Source organism: Bufo bufo, chromosome 7 (assembly GCF_905171765.1).
Source record: "Bufo bufo chromosome 7, aBufBuf1.1, whole genome shotgun sequence".
NCBI lineage: Eukaryota > Metazoa > Chordata > Amphibia > Anura > Bufonidae > Bufo > Bufo bufo.
The window spans coordinates 120,807,881-120,830,455 of record NC_053395.1 but is presented as its reverse complement, the minus strand read 5'-3'; the positions used below and the strand labels follow the sequence as shown (position 1 = coordinate 120,830,455).

Here is a 22,575-nt window from a genome sequence, read left to right as displayed (position 1 = left end):
GCTTCATGTCAGCCAACACTGGAACAGGCCACTGTCAGATATTTTTAGGCCCCGGCACCCAGACAGAGGAGAGGTTCATTCAACTTTGGGTTGCCCCGCAATATAATGGTAAATGAAAATAAAAAAAAGGATTGAATGAGGAAGTGCCCTGAAGTACAATAATATATGGTTAAGGGGAGGTAGTTATAAATGTCTAATCTGCACAAGGGATGGACAGGTCCTGTGGGATCCATGCTTGGTTCATTTTTATGAACGTCAGCTTGTCCACATTGGCTGTAGACAGGCAGCTGCGTTTGTCTGTAATGACGCCCCCTGCCGTGCTGAATACACGTTCAGACAAAACGCTGGCCGCCGGGCAGGCCAGCACCTCCAAGGCATAAAAGGCTAGCTCTGGCCACGTGGACAATTTGGAGACCCAGAAGTTGAATGGGGCCGAACCATCAGTCAGTAGGAAGTAAGGTGGGCACATTGTCTTTGTACCGGGGATCCAGCAGGGTGGCAACCCAGTAGTCCGCACACGTTAAAATTTGGGCAACTCTGCTGTCATTTCGCAGGCACTGCAGCATGTAGTTGCTCATGTGTGCCAGGCTGCCCAGAGATAAGGACAAGCTGTCCTCTGTGGGAGGTGTATCATCATCGTCCCTGCGTTTCCCCCCAGCCACGCACCAGTGATGGGCCCGAGCTGCGTTGGGTGTCACCCCGCTGTGAACATGCTTCATCCTCATCCTCCTCCTCCTCGTCCTCCAGTAGTGGGCCCTGTCTGGCCACATTTGTACCTGGCCTCTGCTGTTGCAAAAAACCTCCCTCTGAGTCACTTCGAAGAGACTGGCCTGAAAATGCTAAAAATGACCCCTCTTCCTCCTGGGCCACCTTCTCTTCCATCATCACCCTAAGTGTTTTCTCAAGGAGACATAGAAGTGGTATTGTAACGCTGATAACGGCGTCATCGCCACTGGCCATATTGGTGGAGTACTCGAAACAGCGCAACAGGGCACACAGGTCTCGCATGGAGGCCCAGTCATTGGTGGTGAAGTGGTGCTGTTCCGCAGTGCGACTGACCCGTGCGTGCTGCAGCTGAAACTCCACTATGGCCTGCTGCTGCTCGCACAGTCTGTCCAGCATGTGCAAGGTGGAGTTTTACCTGGTGGGCACGTCGCATATGAGGCGGTAAGCGGGAAGGCCGAAGTTACACTGTAGCGCAGACAGTCGAGCAGCGGCAGGATGTGAACGCCAGAAGCGCGCACAGACGGCCCGCACTTTATGCAGCAGCTCTGACATGTCGGGGTAGTTGTGAATGAACTTCTGCACCACCAAATTCAGCACATGCGCCAGGCAAGGGATGTGCGTCAAACCGGCTAGTCCCAGAGCTGCAACGAGATTTCGCCCATTATCGCACACCACCAGGCCAGGCTTGAGGCTCACCGGCAGCAACCACTCGTCGGTCTGTTGTTCTATACCCCGCCACAACTCCTGTGCGGTGTGGGGCTAGTCCCCCAAACATATGAGTTTCAGAATGGCCTGCTGACGTTTACCCCGGGCTGTGCTGAAGTTGGTGGTGAAGGTGTGTGGCTGACTGGATGAGCAGGTGGAAAAAGAGGAGGAGGAAGCCGAATAGGAGGAGGAGGGAACAGGAGGCAAAGAATGTTGCCCTGCGATCCTTGGCGGTGGAAGGACGTGCGCCAAACAGCTATTCGCCTGGGGCCCAGCCGCCACTACATTTACCAAGTGTGCAGTTAGGGAGATATAGCGTCCCTGGCCGTGCTTACTGGTCCACGTATCTTTGGTTAGGTGGACCTTGCCACAGATGGCGTTGCGCAGTGCACACTTGATTTTATAGGATACTTGGTTGTGCAGGGAAGGCACGGCTCTCTTGGAGAAGTAGTGGCGGCTGGGAACAACATACTGTGGGACAGCAAGCGACATGAGCTGTTTGAAGCTGTCTGTGTCCACCAGCCTGAATGACAGCATTTCATAGGCCAGTAGTTTAGAAATGCTGGCATTCAGGGCCAGGGATCGAGGGTGGCTAGGTGGGAATTTTCTCTCAAATGTTTGTGAGATGGAGAGCTGAACGCTGCCGTGTGACATGGTTGAGATGCTTGGTGACGGAGGTGGTGGTGGTGTTGGTGGTACATCCTCTGTTTGCTGGGCGGCAGGTGCCAACGTTCCTCCAGAGGCGGAGGAAGAGGCCGAGGCGGCAGCAGCAGAAGAGGTAGCAGGGGGAACCTGAGTGAGTTCCTTGTTTTTAAGGTGTTTACTCCACTGCAGTTCATGCTTTGCATGTGCTAAGGTTCAGAACGTTAATGCCTCGCTTCAGGCTCTGATGGCACAGCGTGCAAACCACTCGGGTCTTGTCGTCAGCACATTGTTTGAAGAACTGCCATGCCAGGGAACTCCTTGAAGCTGCTTTTGGGGTGCTGGGTCCCAGATGGCGGTGGCCAGTAGCAGACAGACTCTCTTGGCGGCGGGTGTTCTGCTTTTGCCCACTGCTCCCTCTTTTGCTACGCTGTTGGCTCGGTCTCACCACTGCCTCTTCCTCCGAATTCTGAAAGTCAGTGGCACGACCTTCATTCCATGTGGGGTCTAGGACCTCATCGTCCCCTGCATCGTCTTCCACCCAGTCTTCCTCCCTGACCTCCTGTTCAGTCTGCACACTGCAGAAAGACGCAGCAGTTGGCACCTGTGTTTCGTCATCATCAGAGATGTGCTGAGGTGGTATTCCCATGTCCTCGTCATTAGGAAACATAAGTGGTTGTGCGTTAGTGCATTCTATGTCTTCCACCCCTGGGGAAGGGCTAGGTGGATGCCCTTGGGAAACCCTGGCAGCAGAGTCTTCAAACAGCATAAGAGACTGCTGCATAACTTGAGGCTCAGACAATTTCCCTGATATGCATGGGGGTGATGTGACAGACTAATGGGCTTGGTTTTCATGCGATATCTGTGCGCTTTCTGCAGAAGACTGGGTGGGAGATAATGTGAACGTGCTGGATCCACTGTCGGCCACCCAATTGACTAATGCCTGTACCTGCTCAGGCTTTACCATCCTTAGAACGGCATTGGGCCCCACCAAATATTGCTGTAAATTCTGCTGGCTACTGGGACCTGAGGTAGTTGGTTCACTAGGACGTGTGGCTGTGGCAGAATGGCCACATCCTCTCCCAGCACCAGAGGGTCCACTAACACCACCACGACCATGTCCGCGTCCGCGTCCCTTACTAGATGTTTTCCTCATTGTTACCGTTCACCACAATAAGAAAAAAATTATTTGGCCCAATGTATTGAATTCAAATTCAGGCCTTTTTTTACAGGCACCTAACACTATCTGGCTATCTATTTAGGTACCGTATTACACTAATACAGGCACAACAGTAACGAAAGATTTAGCTGAATATAAATTGTAGGCCTAGTATTTAGGCGCTGGGTGACAGATATACGTTTACGGACAGAATTAAACTTGGAAATGCACGGTAGCGTGTGAAGTTATTGAGGATGACACTATCCGCACCTTCAATCTAATATACCCTTTTATGGATCAATTTAAACTTGGCCTGATACAGCAGAAAAAATATATTATGGGGATTGCTATGTTGGGAATTGTATTCAACCCAGAACAAAAACTGTGCTTTGGCGGACACTAAATAAATTGACCAGCCTCAGCAATAAACATAGATTGAGCTGAATATAAATTTTAGGCCTATTATTTAGGCGCTGGGTGACAGGTATACGTTTACGGACAGAATTATTTAAACTTGGAAATGCACGGTAGCGTGTGAAGTTATTGAGGATGACACTATCCGCACCTTCAATCTAATATACCCTTTAATGGATCAATTTAAACTTGGCCTGATACAGCAGAAAAAAAATATTTAGGGGATTGCTAAGTTGGGAATTGTATTTCAACCCAGAACAAAAACTGTGCTTCGGCAGACAGCAGACAGTATACAATTGGCTAGCCACAGCTGAAACACCAGATTTAGGGTACTGCTATTTTGGCCAATTGTATTTTACCCCTCAATAAAATAGCAAGCACAGCCAAGCCCCTGATGTAGGATATAGCAAAAAAATAACCACACTATTGATGGCTAAATGGACTTGGTGGCAGCTTGTGCTGGCCCACCACAAGACACAAAATGGCCGCCGATCACCCAAGAAAAAAGTGACATAAAAACGCTCTGGGCAGCCTAAAAACAGTGAGCAATTAAATAGCAGCAGTTCAATGATCCACAGCTGTAGATCGATCACTGAATTAAGTGTTTTTGCTGAGTAAATCCCTGCCTAATCTCTCCCTAACAGAAGCAGCTGCAACCTCTCTCCCTACACTGATCATAGCAGAGTGACCTGCGGCGCTACGTGACTCCAGCTTAAATAGAGGCTGGGTCACATGCTGCACTGGCCAATCACAGCCATGCCAATAGTAGGCATGGCTGTGATGGCCTCTTGGGGCAAGTAGTATGACGCTTGTTGATTGGCTGCTTTGCAGCCTTTCAAAAAGTGCCAAGAAAGCGCCGAACACCGAACCCGAACTTTTACGAAAATGTTCGGGTCCGTGTCACGGACACCCCAAAATTCGGTACGAACCCGAACTATACAGTTCGGGTTCGCTCATCCCTAACTGTAATATAATTGCAGTTAGTTGCCTGCAAGCGTGTGTGTTAGGCCTACAGTGTGTACTGTGCCAACTACTGCCAGTGCACAGTGCCACCACTCATATCTGGTGTCACAGTAGCTTGCACGCATAGTACAACTAAACTAATTTAAAATAAATGACAGGCAGAGGCAGGCCACCCCGCAGGGGCTGTCGTGGTCGTGGTGCTGTGATTCCCTTTGGCCCTAGAATAATGCCCAGTGTTCAGAGGCCACGTACCCTGAACTCGAAAATTTCTGAGGACATAGTTGACTGGCTAACACAGGACACCCAATCTTCTACAGCTTCCGCTCGGAACCTTGACGCACCATCCTCCTCCAGCTCAGCTTCGGGCACCTCTCAAGTTACCACTCGCCCGCCTGTCGCCTGTCAGAACTATTGGGTATAAATAAAGTCCATAAGTATAAGGCCTATATAATATGTATGGACATGAACCTAAAGAACAACCATTTTGTCTTACTTTAAAAGTGCAGGGTGAGTTCAGGATTAACAATATGTACCAAAGTGTTTACCCAAGTCTGTTTTTGTGAAAAGGAAGTTTCCCAAGGTCTAATGAAAAGTAATTGCCTAGATAACACAATGTATTAGAAATGTGCTGCGTTTTGATGATTTTCAGTGAATAGAAAGAGTACAATTTATCTTTGTTTTTTTTAAAATATTAATCAAGGTATGAGTGGATTTTGATTTTTATATCATCAATTTAAATACGTGTGTTGTACTGTATATATAAGAGTGTGGTCCTTATAGATATATTCAGTTTTAAAGTTAGAATTGAGGTACAAACTCCTATGTCATTTTTAGAATCTCTCCCAGATTAAAGCACAAGTTAATGATCTCTTTCCTTAAGGTTTTCTTGAATGGAGAAATGTGAACACAGGTGATCATAAACAAACCCTGTCTTTTCCCCCGAACAATGAGCTAAGAATAGTCATGTGTATCTTGATTTAATTAGGTCTGGTCAAAAGATTAAGGGATGAACGAGGTGTTTGACTAATACAAAAGTCATTGTCTATTCAAGATCTCCTCAAGGTTTTGTCTGAAACCTTAGTTAAACTTTATTGCTAGTAAATGAATAAGGGAATATATAGAAAATATATAGAAAAAAAATATATAGAAAAACGATACCAAAGAATCCCTCCTTTATATTTAAAAAAGCAGCAAGCATTAGAACAAAACTTGTGCATAGTGCCATCCCCCCAATAAATATTAAGACCCAGAAAAATGGAGGAAAATTCACCTGGTGCGGATTTTGCGCAGGATGTAAGAACCGGAATTCGAAAGAACGGCAGAGATACACCAATTTTATAACATCAAAAAAGAATGGGGCTGATTTCCGTATAAGAGGTGATTGCTCGTGTGAAAAAGAGGGTATGGTATACGTGCTGGAGTGCCCTTGTGGGCTCCAGTACGTGGGCAGGACGGTCAGGAAACTGAAAGTCAGAATACAGGAACATCTACGTAATATAAAAAAAGGCCTGATGACCCACAGTGTATCAGCACATTTTAAATTAAAGCATGAAAAAAATCCGCGAGGTTTAACATTTGTGGGAGTAGAAAGTGTTAAACATCACTGGCGAGGAGGGGATGCTTTGGCACAGATTAATAAGAAAGAGGTGGAGTGGATCTATCAATTAGGGACCCTACAACCAGGAGGGCTTAATATTGAATTTGATTTGAAACCTTGTATACTGTAACTTGCGCCTAGTGGCGTGATCTGGCTCTCCACCACCGCGCCTCCTAAGGACCTGTGGGTGACGTCGTGGGGGCGGAGTGATGGTGCCCCAAGAGACGCACGCCGGGGGAAGGAGGCGGGGTCGAGGATACCCGTATTGCGCTATAGGAGGAATTAGGTGGAGATTGGTGGATATAAAATTCAGGAATAGGCAGTTTAGGGGACAGTTACACATTCAATATATGCTCCAGTAGCCTGTCTGTACCCATGTTGGCATCTGTCCTCCTTTATTTTTGTTTCTCAAGGACCTGTGAGTGACGTCATGATATTCGGACCGTTCTATTGGGCGGTGCTGTCACATGATATTATGACAGAGGAGGGAGGTGGGGCAAGGGATACCTGGATGACGCTAGTAAGAATGGGTGGGGGATACTGACATTATGCACTAGGAGTGGGTGGATACTAGGAACGGTAATGTAGATTTTGGTTATATGATGTTATAATGCGAATTAGGCTGCAATTTAATATGCAATGGTGCGGCAACATAAGGATAGAAATGTGGTTTGTTTAATTTATAATAGAGGGAACTGATCCCCTATTTCTATTTTATTAATGTTTTATATGTTTTATGTATGAATTTATGACTCTCATAAAGGAGGAAGGAACCTTCCTTATTTTTACATCTAATGTGTTTGTGAAAGCATAAAGGAACAACAATGACAAATTAAGTATGTGAGATGTACAACTGTTTTAGTAACTGCTGCATGTTCCGGAAGCTTACTGGTTAACTGATTAAGAGCAGTTGGGCTATTTAAGGGCCGGAGTGCAAGCATGCACAGCAGATGCCCCTGAGGAAGCGAGACAGCGAAACCCGGGTCGGGCAGGAACCTGACGTTCTGATATCTTGTATTATATGCTTTTTGTCTACCAACTCTTGTGAGTATAATAAAACCTTTTAAGAAAAAATTGCAAAGGGTGCTTCACTATTCTGCCTATCCCATTTAAACCCTTAGAGGAGGAGATCTTTTGAAGATTGGATCCTTTGGGTGTTGGGAGAAAGGGGCTCATCCTCTGCCATCCACGTTTATCGGGAGACTTGGTCCAGAGCAGCGCGGTTCCAAAACCCTTCATATAGAAAATATAAATAAGTGCCTCGACTTTTGTATGGAGTACAGTCGTGGCCAAAAGTTTTGAGAATTACATAAATATTGGAAATTGGAAAAGTTGCTGCTTAAGTTTTTATAATAGCAATTTGCATATACTCCAGAATGTTATGAAGAGTGATCAGATAGATTTGCATAGTCCTTCTTTGCCATGAAAATTAACTTAATCCCAAAAAAAACTTTCCACTGCATTTCATTGCTGTCATTAAAGGACCTGCTGAGATCATTTCAGTAATCGTCTTGTTAACTCAGGTGAGAATGTTGACGAGCACAAGGCTGGAGAACATTATGTCAGGCTGATTGGGTTAAAATGGCAGACTTGACATGTTAAAAGGAGGGTGATGCTTGAAATCATTGTTCTTCCATTGTTAACCATGGTGACCTGCAAAGAAACGCGTGCAGCCATCATTGCGCTGCATAAAAATGGCTTCACAGGCAAGGATATTGTGGCTACTAAGATTGCTTCTCAATCAACAATTTATAGGATCATCAAGAACTTCAAGGAAAGAGGTTCAATTCTTGTTAAGAAGGCTTTAGGGCGTCCAAGAAAGTCCAGCAAGCGCCAGGATCGTCTCCTAAAGAGTATTCAGCTGCGGGATCGGAGTGCCACCAGTGGAGAGCTTGCTCAGGAATGGCAGCAGGCAGGTGTGAGCGCATCTGCACGCACAGTGAGGCGAAGACTTTTGGAAGATGGCCTGGTGTCAAGAAGGGCAGCAAAGTAGCCCCTTCTCTCCAAAAAAAACATCAGGGACAGATTGATCTTCTGCAGAAAGTATGGTGAATGGACTGCTGAGGACTGGGGCAAAGTCATATTCTCCGATGAAGCCTCTTTCCGATTGTTTGGGGCATCTGGAAAAAGGCTTGTCCGGAGAAGAAAAGGTGAGCGCTACCATCAGTCCCTTGTCATGCCAACAGTAAAGCATCCTGAGACCATTCATGTGTGGGGTTGCTTCTCATCCAAGGGAGTGGGCTCACTCACAATTTTGCCCAAAAACACAGCCATGAATAAAGAATGGTACCAAAACACCCTCCAACAGCAACTTCTTCCAACAATCCAACAACAGTTTGGTGAAGAACAATGCATTTTCCAGCATGATGGAGCACCGTGCCATAAGGCAAAAGTGATAACTAAGTGGCTCGGGGACCGAAACGTTGACATTTTGGGTCCATGGCCTGGAAACTCCCCAGATCTTAATCCCATTGAGAACTTGTGGTCAATCCTCAAGAGGCGGGTGGACAAACAAAAACCCACTAATTCTGACAAACTCCAAGAAGTGATTATGAAAGAATGGGTTGCTATCAGTCAGGAATTGTCCCAGAAGTTGATTGAGAGCATGCCCAGTTGAATTGCAGAGGTCCTGAAAAAGAAGGGCCAACACTGCAAATACTGACTCTTTGCTTAAATGTCATGTAATTATCGATAAAGGCCTTTGAAACGTATGAAGTGTGTGTAATTATATTTCACTACATCACAGAAACAACTGAAACAAAGATCTAAAAGCAGTTTAGCAGCAAACTTTGTGAAAACTAATATTTGTGTCATTCTCAAAACTTTTGGCCACGACTGTACTAGTGCCATCTAGTGTTAGAGTAACATAAAGGTTTAGGGTGTATTTTCCCTAGGGAGGTTCTATTAATTATAAAGTGAGGTCACTAGTTAATGATAAAACTTGGCCAAGTCCTTTCTAAGATAGGATAAAAAGATGGTATGGGCTGACAGAAGGGGACCATCTTCAGAACGACCATCTTCAGAAAGAACCATCAGCAGAAGGAACTATCATCAAGGGAGGATCATCAGGAAACCATCAAAAGGGATAAGACCAGATCCAGTCCTGACCACCTTTTCAGTCATTGGAGGCAGCCATCTTAGAACCATTGAAACTGATTTCTGCTAGCTGACATTTTGGTATAGTATAACCTTACCTATATTTTATAGGATAATTAATTAATATAATACATATCTATATACAGTACAGACCAAAAGTTTGGACACACCTTCTCATTCAAAGAGTTTTCTTTATTTTCATGACTATGAAGGCATCAAAACTATGAATTAACACATGTGGAATTATATACATAACAAACAAGTGTGAAACAACTGAAAATATGTCATATTCTAGGTTCTTCAAAGTAGCCACCTTTTGCTTTGATTACTGCTTTGCACACTCTTGGCATTCTCTTGATGAGCTTCAACAGGTAGTCCCCTGAAATGGTCTTCCAACAGTCTTGAAGGAGTTCCCAGAGATGCTTAGCACTTGTTGGCCCTTTTGCCTTCACTCTGCGGTCCAGCTCACCCCAAGCCATCTCGATTGGGTTCAAGTCCGGTGACTGTGGAGGCCAGGTCATCTGGCGCAGCACCCCATCACTCTCCTTCATGGTCAAATAGCCCTTACTTTCAAAGTTTTCCCAATTTTTCACCTGACTGACTGACCTTCATTTCTTAAAGTAATGATGGCCACTCGTTTTTCTTTACTTAGCTGCTTTTTTCTTGCCATAATACCAATTCTAACAGTCTATTCAGTAGGACTATCAGAAGTGTATCCACCTGACTTCTCCTCAACGCAACTGATGGTCCCAACCCCATTTATAAGGCAAGAAATCCCACTTATTAAACCTGACAGGGCACGCCTGTGAAATGAAACCCATTTCAGGGGTCTACGTCTTGAAGCTCATCAAGAGAATGCCAAGAGTGTGCAAAGCAGTTATCAACGCAAAAGGTGGCTACTTTGAAGAACCTAGAATATGACATATTTTCAGTTGTTTCACACTTGTTTGTTATGTATATAATTCCACATGTGTTAATTCATAGTTTTGATGCCTTCAGTGTGAATCTACAATTTTCATAGTCATGAAAATAAAGAAAACTCTTTGAATGAGAAGGTGTGTCCAAACTTTTGGTCTGTACTGTATATTCAATTAACCATACCTTGTGTATAGTATCTGTTTTGGAATAAGATTGGGGTGTACCTGCAGCATCATCCTGAAAATTAATCCAATACAGGGAGATTGAAAATCTACTGGTGAAAACACGGTATTATCTCCAAGGAATTAAATTCAGTTCTAGACCGGTATGGTTGATTATATATATATATATATATATATATATTATATATATAATCTGTATAGATAAAAAATAAACCAGATTTGGGTTTAATCAGACATTTGTCGGCTGAGAGAAATTAAGTATTAAATTGATTTAAAATATAATTGAGGGGTATCATTATAAGAAGGCATAATTGTGTATATATATATTCTCAATTATTTTTGACTTTCTCACTATTTTGCATATCATTGATTGAATTCCAATTGTCATCAATTTTATTATATAAAAATTATATTAATAAATTACATATATATTTTGTCTGTAACTGGGTTTTGTCTTCAATTCAATGCAGATCACGAGCTTGTTTTAGCTTAATATTTATGATAATAAATTTGAATCTCCTTCATTACAGATTTTAATTTATTCACATAAATAATATAGACTGTCAATCGGAGACAGCATAAATATTCCGACACGCCACCACCAACACTAGCACCACAGCTGCTTCACTTGATCTGTCAGAGGAGTTATTTACACATCAGTTGGAAGAACTGAGTGATGCACAACCATTATTGCCAGAGGATGTAGATAACAGGGATATGTCTCAGTCAGGCAGCATTACACACATGGACGTACGGTGTGATGATGATGATGTTGTACCCGCTGCTGCTTCCTTTGCTGAGTTGTCAGATACAAGTGAAGCGGTTGATGATGACGATGTGTCCGTGGATGTCACGTGGGTGCCCGCTCGAAGAGAAGAAGAACAGGGGAAAAAAACAGAAGGGGAGACAGAGAGGAGGAGGGGATGAGTTGGAAGCAGGGGGAGGTCGTCGCAAGGAGCTAGTGGCACAGTCAGACAGCATGTATCGGCACCCGGGGTCAGCCAGACAGCACGCCAATCAACGCATGCTGTTGCCACCACCAGAATGCCGTCATTGCAAAGCTCAGCAGTGTGGCATTTTTTGTGTGTGTCTGCCTCTGACAACAGTGATGCCATTTGCAACCTGTGCCAAAAGAAACTGAGTCGTGGGAAGTCCAACACCCACCTAGGTACAACTGCTTTGCAAAGGCACATGATCTCACATCACAAAGGCCTATGGGATCAACACATGATGACTAGTACAAGCAGCACACTAGCTCAAAGCTACCATCCTCCTCCTGGTCCAGCATCTTCAGCCACGTCAACCACTACTGTCCTCCTTGCCCCCTCTCAACCATCCGCCACTCCATCTCTCGCCTTGAACAGTTCCTGCTCATCTGCCCACAGTCAGGTGTCTGTCAAGGACATGTTTGAGCGTAAGAAGCCAATGTCACAGAGTCACCCCCTTGCCCGGCGTCTGACAGCTGCCTTGTCTGAACTCTTAGCCCGCCAGCTTTTACCATACAAGCTGGTGGAGTCTAAGGCTTTCAAAAAATTTGTAGCTATTGGGACACCGCAGTGGAAGGTACCCAGCTGAAATTTCTTTTCACAAAAGGCAATCCCCAACCTGTACTCTATTGTGCAAAAGGAAGTCATGGCATGTCTGGCACACAGTGTTGGGGCAAGGATCCATCTGACCACTGATACCTGGCCTGCAAAGCACGGTCAGGGCAGGTATATTCACATTCACTGCACATTGGGTAAACCTGCTGACGGCTGCCAAGCATGGAATGCGGGCTCTGCTGAGGAGTTGGTGACACCTCCACAACTTGCAGGCAGGCCTGCTGCCACCTCCTCTACTCCTCCTACTCCATCCTCTTCGATAACCTCCTCGGCAGAGTCCTCTTCTGCTGCTGCGTCTTGCTCCACATCAACTGCACTCCCCAGCTCCCCAGGGGCTATTCCACATCCCGGATACGACAGTGTCACGCCGTGAACGCACAGGTGGATCAGTGGCTGAGTCCGCACCAACTGGAGATCGGCAAAGTGGTGTGTGACAACGGAAGTAATTTGTTGGCGGCATTGAATTTGGGCAAGTTGACACATGTGCCGTGCATGGCACATGTGTTGAATCTGATTGTACAACGCTTTGTGCATAAGTACCCAGGCTTACAGGACGTCCTCAAGCAGGCCAGGAAGGTGTGTGGCCATTTCAGGCGTTCCTACACGGCCATGGTGAACTTTTCAGATATTCAGCGGCGAAACAACATGCCAGTGAGGCGCTTGATTTGCGACAGCCCGACACGTTGGAATTCAACACTCCTAATGTTCGACCGCCTACTCCAACAAGAAAAAGCTGTCAACGAGTATTTGTATGACCGGGGTGCTAGGACAGCCTCTGCGGAGCTGGGAATTTTTTTGCCACGTTACTGGACGCTCATGCGCAATGCCTGTAGGCTCTTGCGTCCTTTTGAGGAGGTGACAAACCTTGTCAGTCGCACTGAAGGCACCATCAGCGACATCATCCCATTTGTTTTCTTCCTGGAGCGTGACCAGCGAAAAGTGCTGGATCAGGCTGTAGATGAGCGTGAAGAGGAGGAGGAAGAGTTGTGGTCACCATCACCACCAGAAACAGCCTTATCAGCATCGCTTGCTGGACCTGCGGCAACGCTGGAAGAGGAGTCTGAGGAAAAGGAGTCAGAGGAGGAATGTGGCTTTGAGGAGGAGGAAGACTAACCACAGCAGGCATCCCAGGGTGCTTGTTGTCACCTATCTGGTACCCGTGGTGTTGTACGTGGCTGGGGGGAAGAACAGACCTTCAGTGAGATCAGTGAGGACGAGGAACGGGACATGAGTAGCTCGGCATCCAACCTTGTGCAAATGGGGTCTTTCATGCTGTCGTGCCTGTTGAGGGACCCTCGTATAAAATGGCTGAAGGAGAACGACCTGTACTGGGTGGCCATGCTACTAGACCCCTGGTATAAGCAGAAAGTGCCTGAAATGTTACCGAATTACCGGAAGTCGGAAAGGATGCAGCAGTTCCAAAATAAATTAAAAAGTATGTTTTACACAGCGTATAAGAGTGATGTCACAGCACAATGGGAATCTAACAGGGGAAGAGGTGAAAGTAATCCTCCTCCTACCACGACCACGCCGGCAAGGACAGGACGCTTTACAGACGTGTTGTTGATGGAGGACATGCGGTGCTTTTTAAGTCCTATGCATCGCCACAGCTTTTCGGGGTCCACCCTCAGAGAACGACTCGACCGACAGGTAAAAGACTACCTCGCCTTAACTGCAGATATCAACACTCTGAGGAGCGATGAACCCCTTGACTACTGGGTGTGCAGGCTTGACCTGTGGCCTGAGCTATCCCAATTTGCGATAGAACTTCTGGCCTGCCCCGCCTCAAGTGTCCTGTCAGAAAGGACCTTCAGTGCAGCAGGAGGTATTGTCACTGAGTGGGCGATACATTTGACTAAAAAAGGCCTGATGAGATGAGCTGCCTTGGGCTAAAAATGGTCCAAACGCTGCTGTATTTTACCTCTGCATGCCGGATGACTTGCGTGACTTATCCGCCACCAACTAGGGTTCAAGCCGCAATGTTTTAGTGCACTTTCTGCCTGGAAAACATAAATTTTTCTGGCAGCTGCAACAATACCAGATTTTTTTTCCAGCGGCTGCAACAATACCTCATTTTTCAGGCATGTGTACATGCCTAATTTTTCTGGCCTCTGGTGCTGCACTGTGGCTGCAAAAACAAAACAAACAAAAAAGGCACATACATGTGTCAATTCCCCTTCGTGATAGTTACCTTGTTGTGGTGAAGGGGCTTGCGTATCACAATGAAGCGATCATTTCTATGAGTGTGTTGGCAATGGCAATGTTGGCACACCCCAGATGATAAGGTCGTTGCTTAATTGTGAACAAACCAAAAGCGATCGGCTGGATAATTTTGCATAGAAAAAACATTCATTTTCTTTGTGATCATCTAAGGTGATCATTAAAGCCTACTAGGCCAACAATGGACCCTCACTGCAGAATCATTGTTTTCTGGGTCACTTAACTGTCACTGAACTACCTCAGCACGACCATAGGCTTTGAAAAAACCCCATCGCCTGCAATTTTCTCCCAAACGTGCGCACGAGCACAGTCTTCACTACACCAAGATTGACGCATAGAGGAATAAAATTTATGTCATGAGTGTGTCAACTATTGCGGTTGTCTAAAATCTATTCCATACACGTCCCCTGATAGGGGACGTAACAGGGATTAAACTGGTAGGAATAGTACTACTTGACACACCACTCATATCTGGTGGCACAGTCCATTGCACGGCGCACGCGCAGTGCCCCAAATTGGAAGTAGGAGGACCAACCAAGCATCTTTTTTCATCTCCCGTTTCCTAAAATCTATTACATAGACCGGCCCCTGATAGGGGACAAAACAGAGATTAAACTGTTAAGAACAGATTTTTTTTTAATTAAAAAAAAAAAAGAGGACAGCCTCTGTGGAGCTGGGTATTTTTTGGCCGCGTTACTGAACGCTCATGCACAATGGCTGTAGTCTCATACGTCCTTTTGCGGAGGTGACAAACCTGGTCAGTCAAACCCAAGGCAACATCATCGACCTCATTCCATATGCGTTTTTCCTGGAGCGTGCCCTGCGAAGAGTGCTGGATCAGGCCGTAGATGAGCATGAAGAGGAAGAGTTGTGGTCACCATCACCACCAGAAGCAGCCTTGTCGTCGTCGATTGCTGGACCTGCGGCAATGTAGAGAGAGGAGTCTGAAGAAGAAAAGTCAGAGGAGGAAGGTGGCTTTGAGGAGGTGGAAGACCAACCACAGCAGGCGTCCCAGGGGGCTTGTTGTCACCTTTCAGGGACTCTTGGTGTTGTACGTGGCTGGGTAGAGGAAGAGACCTTCAATGACGTCAGTGAGGACAAGGAACGGGGCATGGCTAGCTTGGTATCGAACCTTGTGCAAATGGGGAGTTTTCAGTTGTGCAAATGGACCGTTTGCGGTTGTTTGTGGTGCGTTAAACGGGGAGTTTGGTCTGTCAGAGTTTGGTCTGTCACTGTGAAGCGGGCGTAACCCTTACACTACCTGATCGATACAACATCATACCTGATCGTATACACACACTGGATGTTTTAAAGCACGTTATTCCAAACAATTTAGGATTGTTAGGTGATTTATGCCCTTTATGGATTAAAACCCGACTCTGCGTCAACTACGTAATTTTCCATGGGAGTTTTGCCATGGATCCCCCTCCGGCATGCCACAGTGTTAGTCCCCTTTAAACAACTTTTCCATCACTATTGTTGCCAGAAAGAGTCCCTGTGGGTGTTAAAATTCGCCTGCCTATTGAAGTCTATGGCGGTTCGCCCGGTTCGCGAAAACTCACGTTCGCGAACGGAAAATTTTATGTTCGCGACATCTCTACCGCCTACAGTACTCTAGTAGTAATAATATAACCCAGTGGCTTTAATGTCCACCTGTAGTGCGCCCCACTAGTTCCAATATATAATGCGTTCCCCCATAGTGCCAATATATATAAAATGTTCCACCGCAGTGCCAGTATGTATTTAATGCTCCGCCATTCCTCCCTAGTAGTGTCAGGTACATATAATGATCTCCTTCCACCTTCCCTGGTGCCGCCAGCAGTGTGGACATTTAGTATAAAAAATTAAAAAAACTCTCTCCCATCCACCGCTGCTGTCTGTGGTGCAGACCACAGTTTTATTATTTTTGTTTCTGCGTCCTGATGCATGCGGTCCCAATGACATCACCTCTCCTGCACCAGGTCTCACGTGATGACGTCATCATGCGAGACCCAGAGCAGGAGGATGCAGTGATGTCATTGTGGCTCCTTGCTCTGTTCTAATGCTTGAGGCTTGTGAAGTTGGACCGCCATGAGTGCACCCCCCTTTATGGGTAGCAAAGTGGCACCCTAGGCGGATGACTTCCCTACACTATCCATCGTCCCGGCCCTAATTCAGAGCACATTACCGCAGGAGGTACAACAAGAAAGGACTCCCAGCATTTCTAGGCCATTATTATTTAATATCAGAGCACATTACAGGTGGGCGTATAAGAGGAGGTATACAACTCCCAGCATATCCAGGGTGTTGTAATGTTACCTATTATATAATAATTGCCTGGACATGCTGAGAGTTGTAGTTCTCTCCTCTTATACCTCCTCTTGTAATGTACTCTGATATTACATAACAGGAGGAATAAGAGGAGAGGACTTTTACTCCCAGCATTTCCCTGGCACTTACATTGAATCCATACTTCTTCACATGCATGGCTGGTCTTCTTCTCTTATATGTGAGGGAGGAGACCGTACACTGCATTGTAAAGTGCAGCTGTTCAGCTGTCCACCCATTTTCTTCCTCAGACATTCAGCCGAACAGCAACACTGAAGCAGGGGGCCCCTTTAGACAATGGGGGCCCTGGGAAATTGCCCAGTTTCCCCCCCTCCTTACGCAGGCCCTGTATAAAGTCTGTGGTTAGGGGGTTTACAGATGAGGGGTCCTTTAATAGTAAGGCGCAAAAATATTTTGAATGCTGTTTGTGACGCCAAAATTGCAAAGGGCCGCCTCCCCCTAGGGCTTTCTATACTAGGTGTAGTAGGAATGCCGAGTGGTGTAGTGCACCCTAAATGTCTCTTTATGTGTGTCACGGTGCTCATACCTGGATACTGCTGGACCCCAGGCTTTGGCTCCGAAGCAAATAATAGGGGGAATAATTGAGGGATTGGAAAGGATAACTTGAGTCCAGACCTTTAGATTAAGTTCAGTGGCAGCTTTAATTTGAATAAACATTTCTTCAAACAGTTTACAGGCTTTGTCTTGGTTCCAGCAGGCTTTAGCATTAAACTGGCAGGCAAACTCAACTCTGCTATATCTTTCTCTCACTCTGCTGTACTGACAAGGTGATTGGATAACTTGGTGTCTTCTTTATGCTGCACTTCACTTTTTCGCCAGACTTATCTTCAGCCAAGGAATAGGTTAGAATTCTGGCAGCTACAATATGGAGTCTCAACCAGCACTAACCTGAACGTCCCCACCTCCTACTGGTAGCAAGCAAGACTAGCCCACTTCTGCCCAAAGGGGGAAGAATGGAATGGTGAGTTCCATTCTATGTAAGATAGCTTTGCTATAAACACTGCCACCTGCTGGTGAACCAGGCACATTACATGTAATAAAACAGTTGCATAACAAGATTAAGAATGCACATTGTGGAGGACCTGGACAAAATACATAAGATTACACTGTGTTAGCCCGTTAAAGACAGTAGCAGGGTGCAGAAGTTGTAATACCAATCTGGGGTGTTACACAAGGACAACGTGCTGTCCTTACTTCCATCACTAGAGCGTGATTGGAAGATGCGTACTGTGGTAGATGCGCTATGTTCCCAACTGACCGGGGTTGGCTCAGGGAAAGCACGAGGAGGAGGAGGAAGTCACCAACACAGCCTGCCAGCACCTCAGAAGAGAGTGTTAGCATTTTCAAAATGTGGAAAAGCTTTCTCAGCACCCTATAACATCCACCACCACAATCTGATATGGACCGTCTAAGCAGGAGGCAGCGTTTCAGCAACATGGTGAAAGAGTACGTGTTCACACATCTGCATGTACTGACTGATGGGTCTGGCCCATTTAACTTCTGGGTCTCCAAATTGGGCACATGGCCTGAGCTTGCCCTTTATGCCTTGGAGGTTCTGGCCTTCCCTGCATCAAGTGTATTATACAAACGTGTGTTCAGCATGGCATAGAGTGTGATCAAGGACAGGCGCATCCATCTGTCCATAGCCAATGTGAACAAGCTCATGTTCACTAAAATTAACCAGGCATGGATCCCATGGAACTTGTCCGTACCTTGGGCAGAGTAGAGAAGTATACTGGCCGCACCCAGCCATTGTTATTCTCCAGCGCAGTTTGTGCATTCTCTGTGCCACTCCCCAATGTTTTGGGGCCTCCACAAAACAAAAAAAGTAAGAAAAAAATAACAATAAAAAAAAGAAAATTCAATGTTGGCCTCCTCCTCCACTTGGACCTCCACCTCCTGGCTCAAGATTATTATGTCTTATGTTGGCAGAGTAGAGAGATATACTGGCCACACCCAGCCATTGCTATACTCCAGCGCAGTCTGTTCTTTCTCTTTGCCATTTCCCAATGTTTTGGGGCCTCCACAAACCAAAAACCAAAAAAAGCAAAACAAAAAAAAAAAAAGATGGCTTACCTCCTCTGTCTCTTCCACCTACACCACAATGTTGTTATATTGGCAGAGTAGAGAAGTATACTGGCCGCAACCCAAAAAATGGTTATAGGTCACACACAGATTTAACAAACAAATAAAAAAAAATAAAGTAAAAAAATGAAAGAAAAAAAACCTACAAAAACAGTGTTGGCTTCCTCTTCCGCCTCTTCCACCTATACTGCCACGTCTACAACCTCCTCAACTTCCTACTCCACTTGGACCTCCACCTCCCCGTTTTAGATTATTATATTAAAATTTGTATGTATTTTATGTTATTTTAAGTAATTCCGGTATCCACATTTGTTTGCAGGGCGATTGTACTGCTCTTATCCCCATTCTGGCTCCATTTGCAGCCCTCTAGACTTTTCTATGACTTTTTTACAGTCATCTTTCAGCCCCAAAGTTCGGGTCCCCATTTACTTCAGTGGGGTTCGGTGTTTAGGGTCAAGTTTGGAACCTGTACCAAACTTTGAAACAAACTTCGGCTGAACCAGTCTAACTCAAACATCCACTGGTCGGCTCATCCCTATTTATCTTGCAATATTCTGACACCCATATCATTATTATTTTTTCTGCTGACATAGCAGTGTGAGGGCAATTCTTTTTGCAAAACGAGTTATAGCTTTTATTTATACCATTTTCAGATACATGGGATCACTGTTTAGTTAATTTATGGGGGGAGGTGAGGTGACCAAAAATGACAATTTTAAGACCTTCAACTTTTTTATTTTATATTATTTATTCGCCTTAGTGAACCTGAACCTGCAATCTTAGATCACTAGTATGATACAATATAATATTCTAACAGCCAGGGTGTATTATTGGACGTAACATGGCAGGCATGGGGCCCTATAGACACTGACTGTGCATTTGAGGGGTTAGACTGCTAGAATCTGGATTATCTCTGATCTCAGCATTGAGACCGGGGTGCCTGCTGTATAATACAGAACAGTAATGGGTAGTTCATGAACCATCAGTTCAAAATGAATCGATCTTTAAAGTGGACTAACTAATTTAGTTCACATTGCTAACAAAGATTACATCATCAGAAAAGAAAGCATGTGGGAGGTTTAGACCTTGATGATACAGCCAGTGGAGTAACTAGAAATGATTGGCCCCCACATCAAATTTTTGAAGGCCTCCCCTGAACAAATCTTTTGCAACCCCTTCCTTCCGTGCATCCCCCCACTCCTTGGGCTAGTCAATATCGCTCTCTCAGACCAGGCCAGGCAGTAGCTCAGTCCGCTTCCTACAGTGCCTGTATATAATGTAATTTTATAATTTGAAGATCCTGACAAAAAATATTTTAGTCCTCTTCTTGGGTGGGCCCCTTCTGAGTTTGCACCCCAAAAATTTCCTTCCACTGCTTCCCCTATAGCTACGCCCCTGGAAACAGTGGCTCCAGAAAGATTACCCACTGTTACACTACCATTGGCTTTTTAGTTCATACTACTAGAAAAGGAAAGTGCAAAAGACATATAATAAAACTGAAAAAATATATAAATGAAATCACTCTACCTAGTAGAGATGTCCCGAATAGTCAGCAGACACATTCCAGCCAATCAGCAGCAGACCCTCCCTCCCAGACCCTCCCACCTCCTGGACAGCATCCATTTTAGATTCATTCGGAAGCTGCATTCTTAGTGAGAGGAGGGACAGTGTAGCTGCTGCTGATTTAATAGGGAAATCGATAGCTAGGCTAGTGTATTCAGTGTCCACTCCAGTCCTGAAGGACTCATCTGATCTCTGCTGTAAGGACAGCACCCCAAAAAGCCCTTTTTAGGGCTAGAACATCAGTCTGCTTTTTTTTTTTTTTTTCTGTGTAATCAAATTGCAGTTGCCTGCCTGCCAGCGTGTGTGTCAGGCTCATAGCCCTGCAAGTGCATAGTGTCACCAGCGCAACTCATATCTGGTGTCACATTCGATTACATTTAAAGAAAAACAACAATTTTGACTGAATAAATAGCAGTCAGTTACACACGTATTTGTGTGTTTAAGGCCCAGTGCAGTGCATAGTGTCACTTCAGCGCCATTCATATCTGGTGTCACATTCGATTCCATTTAAAGAAAAAAAACAATTTTGACTGAATAAATAGCAGTCAGTTACACACATTGTAACGGGGTTCCGAAGGTGCTCTCGGTCCCCCATTAGCCGCAGACCTGCTGCTTAGCTTCGAGGTCTGTGTTTTACCTAGTTCCCAGGGCGGCTTTACTAGCTGGGTGGCTCCCTGCTCCTAAGTCTGCCTTGAGCGCCGAGCTGATCACTCGGTGCTCGACTGGTTGGTCTGTCGGTCATGTGACGCTGGCCACATCACATGACCCTCACTCACCACTATAAATACAGGCAGCCTGCTGGCCACAGGTTGCCTGTTAAATTAGGTTCCACCTGTGATTTGGTCTTTCCTGGCGTACTTACCTCCTGCTGAATTCTTGACTATCCTCTGCCTGCTCCTTGTGTACTTTGCTGCTCTCCTGGTATTCTGACCCCGGCCTCCTCCTGACAATCCTCTGCTGACTCCTTTGGTACTTCACGTCTCTCCTGGTATTTATGACCCCGGCTTCTCCTGACAATTCTCTGCTTGCTCCATTTGTACTTTTTAGCTTTCCTGGTATTGACTCGGTCCATTCACGTCCTGTTGTTTGTCTGTCTGTCATCCCTGCACTTATTCCAAGTTAGGGATTGCCGTCCAGTTGTCCCCTGTCATTAGGACTCGCGAGGCAAGTAGGCAGGGCCAGGGGTAAGGGTGGAGCGCAGTGGTCACTTCCCTCCCCCCTGTGTGTGTGTGTATACACGACCATTACACACATGTTTGTGTGTTTAAGGCCCAGTGCAGTGCATAGTGTCACTTCAGCGCCATTCAAATCTGGTGTCACATTCGATTCCATTTAAAGAAAAACAACAATTTTGGCTGAATAAATAGCAGTCAGTTACACACGTGTTTGTGTGTTTAAGGCCCAGTGCAGTGCATAGTGTCACTTCAGCGCCATTCAAATCTGGTGTCACATTCGATTCCATTTAAAGAAAAACAACAATTTTGGCTGAATAAATAGCAGTCAGTTACACACGTGTTTGTGTGTTTAAGGCCCAGTGCAGTGCATAGTGTCACTTCAGCGCCTTTTATATCTGGTGTCACATTCGATTCCATTTAAAAAATAAAAAAATAATTTGGCTTAATAAATAGCAGTCAGTTACACACGTGTTTGTGTGTTTAAGGCCCAGTGCAGTGCATAGTGTCACTTCAGCGCCATTCATATCTGGTGTCACATTCGATTCCATTTAAAGAAAAAAAACTATTTTGACTGAATAAATAGCAGTCAGTTACACACGTGTTTGTGTGTTTAAGGCCCAGTGCAGTGCATAGTGTCACTTCAGCAAAACTCATATCTTGTGTCACAGTAGCTTGCACGCATAGTACAACTTAACTAATCTAAAAAAAATGACAGGCAGAGGCAGGCCACCCCGCAGGGGCTGTCGTGGTCATGGTGCTGTGATTCCCTTTGGCCCTAGACTAATGCCCAGTGTTCAGAGGCCACGTACCCTGAACTCGAAAATTTCTGATGACATAGTTGACTGGCTAACACAGGACACCCAATCTTCTACAGCTTCCGCTCGGAACCTTGACGCACCATCCTCCTCCAGCTCAGCTTTGGGCATCTCTCAAGTTACCACTCGCCCGCCTGCCGCCACCACCAACACTAGCACCACAGCCGCTTCACTTGATCTGTCAGGAGTTATTTACACATCAGTTGGAAGAAATGAGTGATGCGCAACCATTATTGCCAGTGGATGTAGATAACAGGGATATGTCTCAGTCAGGCAGCATTACACACATGGACGTATGGTGTGATGATGATGATGTTGTACCCGCTGCTGCTTCCTTTGCTGAGTTGTCAGATACAAGTGAAGCGGTTGATGATGACGATGTGTCC

General features: G+C 45.5%; 1 protein-coding gene and 1 non-coding gene across 2 annotated transcripts in view; both read right to left on the bottom strand.

Annotated features, from left to right (window-relative positions):
* The window catches only part of TRPM2 (transient receptor potential cation channel subfamily M member 2), a 1,766,051-nt gene that overhangs the window by 77,394 nt on the left and 1,666,082 nt on the right, over positions 1-22,575 (bottom strand). The gene's annotated exons all lie outside the window — the stretch shown is intronic.
* Positions 14,701-14,882, bottom strand: LOC121009088. Its single transcript, XR_005780687.1, has one exon. It is a non-coding gene; the product is annotated as a U2 spliceosomal RNA (small nuclear RNA).